General features: G+C 41.6%; 1 non-coding gene across 1 annotated transcript; it reads left to right on the forward strand.

Annotated features, from left to right (window-relative positions):
• The first annotated feature begins 6,233 nt into the window (after positions 1-6,233).
• trnal-caa (transfer RNA leucine (anticodon CAA)) lies at positions 6,234-6,348 on the forward strand. Its single transcript has 2 exons — positions 6,234-6,271; positions 6,303-6,348. It is a non-coding gene; the product is annotated as a tRNA-Leu (tRNA).
• Positions 6,349-8,155: the final 1,807 nt, after the last annotated feature.

Consider the following 8,155-nt stretch of genomic DNA (forward strand, 5'->3'; position numbering starts at 1 on the left):
AATCCTTCTAAACTCCATCAAGTACAGAAACAGAGTCCTCGAACATTCTCCATATCGTAAAGCATTTAATTCCTGGGACCATTCTTGTGAATTTCCTCTGGATGTGCTCCAGGGTCAGTACATCCTTCCTGAGATATGGGGCCCAAAACTGCTCACAATATTCTAAATGTGGTGTGACCAGAGCGTTATAGCACCTCAGAAGTACATCTTGTTTTTATATTCTAGTCCTCTCTAAATAGATGCCATCATTGCATTTGCCTTCCCAACTACTGACTCAACCTGCAAGTTGACTTAAGAGAGTCTGTACTAGGATTCCCAAATCCCTTTGCACTTCAGATTTCTGAATTTTCTCCACAAATCCAAATTGCTTCTCCTTTATCTATTCTGCCTGTTATCTCTTCAAACAACACGAATACATTTATCGGGTAGGTTTTCCCCTTCATGAGCCATGCTTTCTCTATTTGATTAGATTAATCATTTCGAAACGCTCCACAATGACATTCTTTAAAACAGATGGTTATGTTTTCCCAGTGAGAGATGTGAAGCTAACTGTCCTACACTTATCTCTCTTCTTGTTTTACTTCCTTTTTGAAGAACAGTGATTCATTGGCTCTGGGAAATTTTGGGACTCGTCCAGACTCTGAGGATCCTTGGAAGATTACTACCTGTGTATCCATGATCCTGATCGCTACATCCTTTAAAACCATAGAATGCAACTGAACAGATCCAGGGCTTGATCAGCCTTTAGCCTCATTTGTTTTGTCAGCACTTTTTCTCTTGTGATAATTTCGATAGTGATGGTTACGTTGCTTATTTCACCTCGCCCTTCCCAGTCACCCTGCAGTCCCTTGATTAGTTAGTATTTTTTAGAATACTAACAGTGTCTTCTACTGTGAAGACTGATGCTAAACATTTATTCAACTCCTCTGCCTCTTTATGGCTCTTGCTATTATTTCCACAGTCTCATCCTCTAAGGGATTTAGTTCACTTTGGCCTCTCCCTTTCCGTCTATATATTTGAAGAATGTTTTACTATTCATTTTCATATTAACTGCAATTTTACTCTCATAGTTTATTTTCTGCCTCTTTTGTTTTGGTCAGCTTTTATCGGCTTTTAAATCTTCTCCAAACTTTTGGTTTACCACTAATTTTTGCCAGATTGTACATTGCTTTTCCTTTCAGTTTGACACCATCCTTCAGTTCCTTGGTAAACCATGGCCAGTTTATCCCCTTCCTCCCTATGATACATTTAAGCTATGTGTCATGAACAATTCTCTTAAACATCTGTCATTGTTCCTCAACTGTTTTTTTCTGTTAAACTTTTTCTCTAGTTCACTCTAGCCAACCCTGTCTCCTCCTTACGTAATTATCCTTATTTAAATTTAGCACATTTGTTTCTGACCCAAGCTTCTCACCCTCATGCTAAATTCTACCATGTTATGATCACTCTTCCTAAGGCAATATTTTTCTCTGAGGTCATTCATTAAACAGGCCTCATTACATGTTACGAGGTCTAAAGTAGCCTGATCCCTTGTTAGATCCACAATATGTTTTGAATGATAACACAATTACAACGTTTCAAAGGCATTTGGATAAGCACATAAATAGGCAATGTTTTGAGATCTATGGGCCAAGTGCAGGCAGATGGGATTATCTTAGTTGGGATTATGCTCAGCATGAACTGGTATGACCAAATGTCCATGCTGTATGACTCCATGACTCTATGCTGTTCTAGGAAACTATCCTGAATGCACTCTGAATTTCTCCTGCCAATTTGATTTTGCAAATCTACATGTAAATTAAAGTCAGCTATGCTATTGCCATTTTTACACACCCTGTTATCTCTGGAATTATTCTTTATCCTATAGGACAGCTACTGTTAAGGAGCCTACAGACTACTTCCTTCAATGCCTTTTTCTTCCTATTATTTCTTCCATCTACACATATGGATTCTATTGAATCCGATCCATCTCACACTAATAATTGTAACCCATCTTCCTTCCATCCTGCCAGTCCTCTCTGAAAGTCACATGTCTCTGAATATTTAGTTTCCATAATACCATAAGACATAGGAGCAGAAATTAGATCATTTGGCCCATCAAGCCTGCTCTGTCATTCAATCATGGTGGATACATTTTTTCAACCCCATTCTCTTGCTTTTTCCCCACAACCTTTGATTCCCTTGACAACCAAAAACCCATCTATCTCCTTTTAAAATATATTCAATGACCTGGCCTCTACAGTCTTCTGTGGCTATGAATTCAACAGATTCACTACTCTCTGGCTGAAGAAGTTTCACCTTATCTCCATTCTAAAGGGTCTTCCCTTTACTCTAATGCTGTGCCCTCGGATCCTGGTCTCTCCTGCCAATGGAAAGATCTGTGAATGTCTACTCTGTCCAGGCCATACAGTATTCTGTAAGTTTCGATCAGATCCCCCCCACTTCCTTCTCAACTCCAAAGAGTATAGTCTATGAGTCCTCAAACATTCCTCCTTAAGCCTTCCTGAGGTATAGTTCCCAAAATTGCTCACAATGCTCTAAATGTGGTCTGACCAGAGCCTTATAAAACCTCAGAAGTACACCCCTGCTTTCATATTCTCATCCTCTGGACATGAATGACGACATTGTATTTACCATCCTAACTACTGGCTCAACTTGCAAGTTAATCTTAAAAAAATCCTGAACTAGGACTCCCAAGTCTCTTTGCAATTCAAATTTCTGAATTCTCCCCCCATTTAGAAAATAATCCATTCCTCCATTTTCCCTCCCAAATGGCATGCCGTTACATATTTCTCCACATTACATTCGATCTGCCACTTCTTTGCCCATTCTCCTAACCTGTTCAAATCCTTCTGCAGCCTCCCTGTCTCCTCAGTGTTACCTCCCATTTTTGTATTGTTTGCAAACTTAGCCAGAATATCCTCAGTTCTTTCCTCTAGATTGTTAATGTTTAAAGTGAAAAGTTGTGGTCCCAACACTGACACATGCAGAATACCACTTGTCACCAGCTCCCATCCTGAGAAGGACCCTTTTATCCCCATTCTCTGCTTTTCACCAGACAGCCAATCCTATATCCACCTTTGACCTCCTTGTAACTATGTCTCTGTAGTGGCCATAAGTTCTTACACTTATTTACCTTTGTTTGTGCTGTTAATTCATTTATGTTATTTTTAATACAATGTATATAGGGCCGTAGAGTCATAGAGATGAACAGCAGGGAAACAGACCCTTCGGTCCAACTCGTCCATGCTGACCAGATATCCTAACCTAATTGAGTTCTATTTGCCAGGACTTGGCCCATATCCCTCTGAACCCTCCCTATTCATATACCCATCCAGATGTCTTTTAAATGTTGTAATTGTACCAGCCTCCACCACTTCCTTTGGCAGCTCATTCCATACACATACCACCCTCTGTGTGGAAAAGTTGCACTTTAGGTCCCTTTTATATCTTTCCCCTCTCAACCTAAACCTATTCCCTCTAGTTCTGGATTCCCCCACCCCAGGGAAAAGACTTTTTCTATTTATCCTATCCATGTCCCTCATGAATTTATAAATCTCTATGAAGTCACCCAACAGCCTCCAACACTTCAGGGAAAACAGCCTCAGCTTATTCAGCCTCTCCCTGTAGCTCAACCCTGGCAACGTTCTTGTAAATCTTTCCTGAACCCTTCGAAGTTTCATGATGGCCTTTCGATAGGAAGGAAACCAGGATTGTTTGCAATATTCCAAAAGTGAACAGTTGCAATAAGACGTCCTAACTCCTATACTCTGACCAATAAAGGAAAGCATACCAAATTCACTATTCTATCTACCTGCGACTCTACATTCAAGGAACTATGAACCTGCACTCCCTTGAACATTACCATTAAGTGTATAAGTCCCGCTCTGATTTGCTTTTCCAAAATGCAGCACCTCACATTTATCTAAGTTAAACTCCATCTGCCATTCCTCAGCCCATTGGCCCATTGTAATAAAAGCAAAGAACCATTCATTTCACCATCTTAACATGATTTTCCCTGCTGACGGTATTTGCTGCTTTTTAAAATTTATGCACCATCGCTTTGTGTTTCATCTTGGGTATCTTTATCTAAATAGCTGCCTCATACTGCTGTGTATCCTTTTTGTTTTATGAGTCTACTTATCCCCAATCCTCAACCTTCCCCTTGACTAATTAGTTTGAAGCCCTCTTTAAAACTCTAGTTTATTAATTTTGCCAGGGCATTAATCCCCAGTACTTTTCAAGTGAAGTCCTTTATACCAGAAAGAGTTCCCTTCTACCCCAGTATTGGTGCCAGCGCCTTACAAACTGAAACTCATTTCTTCCTAACCAATCTTTGAGTCATGCAGGTACCTGCTTGCGTTTATTTATACCATGTCAGCTTGCCCATGGCTTAGATAGTCATCCAGAAATGATTTCCTGGAAAAGATGTTATTAAACTGAAAAGGTTGCAAAAAAGATTTACAAGGATGTTATGAGACTGGAAGGTTTGAGTTATGAAGAGAGGTTGGATAGGTTGGGACTTTTTTCACAAGAATGTAGGAGGCTGAGGGGTGACCTTATTGTGGTTTATAAAATTCTTAGGACCATGGATAAGGTGAATGACTAAGGCCTTTTCCTCAGGGGAGTGGAGTCCAAAACTAAAGGGCAAAGTTTTAAAGTGAGAGGGAAAAGATTTAAAACGGACCTGTGGAGCAACGTTTTCACGCAGAGGGTGGTGTGTAAATGAGGTGAGCTGCCGGAGGAAGTGGTAGCGATAGGTACAGTTACACATTTAAAAGATGTTTGGACAGGTACATGGATTGGAAAGATTCAAGGGGATATGGGCCAAACACAGGTAAATGAGACTAGTTCAATTTGGAAAACCTGGTCGGCAGGGACAAGTCAGGCCAAAGGGCCTGTTTCCGTCCTGCATGACTCTATGACTCTAACTATTCAAAATCTTTCAGCAGTATCTCCTTTCCAGGTCTATTAACCTTGTTCATACCAATACGGTTGATGACAACTGGATCCCTCCTCTCCCACTCCCTCCTCTCCCACTCCCAGGCCCTCTCCAGCCCTAAGGAGATGTCATGAATCTTGACACTAGCCATGCAATGCAAACATTAGAACCCACACTTATATCATTGTGGTGGTAGGATGGTAAATATCCTCTTAATGGATGTGGTCCCACCACTACAATATTCCTAAACCCTCCGCTATTTGAATGGTTCTCCCCATTATGCTGTCACAATCAGTTTGCTCATTCATTTTGCAGTCCCCACTCTCTCACAGTTTGCAAGAACCTCATATCTTTTGGACAGTTGCAAAGACAGAGGCTCATGAAGAGATAGCTCTTGGGTCTGTTGAGCTTGTACCTCATCCACAAGCCCTTTACAACAGACAAAGTTTGAACCATCTAAACTAAGGGGTTTGACTGCCTTATGGAGCAAAGTATCCTGCTCTCCCCTCTCTGATGTGGCTCAATCTCTGCTACAAGGACCTCAGCTCCTTAATTTGCACCCGAAGTTGTTCGAGTTACAAACACAAAAGTGCTCATTGTGGATCACCCTGGTGTGCAGCAGCTCCCATATGCTGCAGCTGTTACACATCTGACATGTCCATCATATTTTACTTCAAGCATTAATAAAATCACTCCAGTATCCCTGACCTTTACACTTGAAGGATCCTGGGAGAAAGTGAGGACTGCAGATGCTGAAGACCAGAGTTGAAAAGTGTGGTGCTGGAAAAGCACAGCGGGCCAGGCAGCATCCGAGGAGCAGGAGAATCGACGTTTCGGGCATAAGCCACTCTTCAGGAAGGAGGGCTTATGTCCGAAGCGTCGATTCTCCTGCTCCTCGGATGCTGCCTGGCCCGCTGCGCTTTTCTAGCAACACACTTTTGTTTTCTTTTTCCTTTTTGACCAGAAACTGATATCAACCTTATAACTAACAAGCTGTTTTTAATGCAAAGGTAAAAAAAAACACGCTGGAGCCCTAAACATAAAATAAATACTTTATTTTTACTTTAAAGACAAGGAATACTCATCAATCTTACTGACCAATCAGCTGATTTGTTTAAGTAAAAGCATCTCCAATTTTTTTTCCTTGCTTCCCTCCTTAAGATGCTCAACACTAATATTCTATTGTAATTTGTATTCATGTATTAAATCACCCTAAGTTGTCCACTTCTACCTGCTCAGAATACAAAGGGTCTAAATGTGTTAGTTAATAAAGAACCAGTTTCAACAAGGGGTCAGGATGGCCGAGTGGCCTAAGGCACCAGACTCAAGGAATTAAATCCTTCCACATAAAGGCTGGGTGTTCTGGTCTCCAACCGGAGGTGTGGGTTTGAATCCCACTTCTGACAAGTACCTGGTGGCACAGTAGTTAGCACTGCTGCCTCACGGTGCCAGAGCCCTGGGTTCAATTCCTGCCTCAGGTGACTGACTGTGTGGAGTTTGTACATTGTCTGTGTGGGTTTCCTCCGAGTGCTCTGGTTTCCTCCCACAGTCCAACAATGTGCAGCTTAGGTGAATTGGCCATGCTAAATTGCCTGTAGGGGAATGGGCTGAAGGGTCTCTTTCCACACTGTAAGTAATCTAATATTCAAAAGAAACTCTTTCTTAATTAGGCTGCTCTTTCAATGCATCTCTTGCAAATAGACCTATTCAATGCTCACAGCTACCGAATATTAAACTTTAATGCCAACTACACATTACAATGTAAATTAGGTTGCATAAATTAAATACTTGGACACTTCCTTACCCAACAAATGCACACGCACGGTCCCAAGTTTATTCACAGCTAAGACCCAGCATTCTGTCTAAGTCTCTACCAAAGCCGATTTCTTCAAAGATCCACCAGCACAAAACCTGAAATCTGACCCATGACTTTCTCACTGCGTCAGTGATGCTGAAAACAGCATCAGCTTGAATCAGGAGGTTGTGGAGACAAGTTCCATTTCAGAACCGGGGCACATCATTCATGGTGCCAATTTCTGGAGATGTTGACTCAAGTCGCTGTCTGCCTATTCAGATGAAGACAGAGACCATGGCATTCTTAGTTTAGTTCCAGTGCCCCAGCAGTACATTCCCCTCACTCCCATCTCAAGTAACTCTACCTCCAACAGATTAAATGGCCATTCATCTCATTTTCTACTTTATGGAGAACTGCTGTACCCAAGTACATTTATTTGCCTACATAACAAGAGTAATTACACTTCATCAGGTAATTAACTGCATGTGAAAGGTTTTGATCTGTCCTGAGATATGATGGTGCTATATAAATTCAGCTTCTTTGCCACACTTTTTAATTGACTTCAGAACTACAACAACAAAGATTTTCTTTGTGACTGGACATTTTGTGAGGTTCCCACAATCTCCTAACATTGCTTTAGCAGAAGGTGAGTGGAAACTGGAGATATTATTGTTTTCCGCCATTTTCAGTAAGATGCCAACTTTACCATCAAAAGGAGGAACGTAGAGGACTTCTCACGACTCCATTCATTTTGTTAATGATCTGTCACAATCTGCCTGAAGATCTGATCAATTTTACTTACATGTAAGTACAGAGAACCTACTAAGTGTGAACAGATCAAGGTCTTTCTGATTGATCCTCTCTTAGGGCAGTACGGTGGCTCAGTGGTTAACACTGCTGCCTCACAGCACCAGGGACCCAGGTTTGATTCCAATCTTGGACGACTGTCTGTGCAGAGTTGTCTTCGTGTCTGCGTGGGTTTCCCCCGGGTACTCCGGTTTCCTCCCACAGTCCAAAGATGTGCAGGCTAGGTGAATTGGCCACGCTAAATTGCCCACAGTTTCCAGGGGTGTGTCAGTTAGGTGCATTAGTCATGGGAAATGTAGAGTGGGTGGGATACTCTTCAGAGGATTGGTGGGCCAAATGACCTATTTCCACTGTGTAGGGATTCTATTCTATCATACTCCTGCTAGAATGATACAAGGGCAATGGAGTTATAAATGAGCTGTAGTCATAGAGTCATAGAGATTTACAGCATGGAAACGGACCCTTCAGGTCCAACCCATCCATGCTGATCAGATATCCCAACCCAATCTAGTCCCACCTGCCAGCACCCGGCCCATATCCCTCTAAACTCTTCCTATTCATATATCCATCCAAATGCCTCTTAAATGTTGCATGATCTAAATTTCATTGTT

This window comes from Hemiscyllium ocellatum, chromosome 10 (assembly GCF_020745735.1).
Source record: "Hemiscyllium ocellatum isolate sHemOce1 chromosome 10, sHemOce1.pat.X.cur, whole genome shotgun sequence".
Classification (NCBI taxonomy): Eukaryota; Metazoa; Chordata; class Chondrichthyes; order Orectolobiformes; family Hemiscylliidae; genus Hemiscyllium; species Hemiscyllium ocellatum.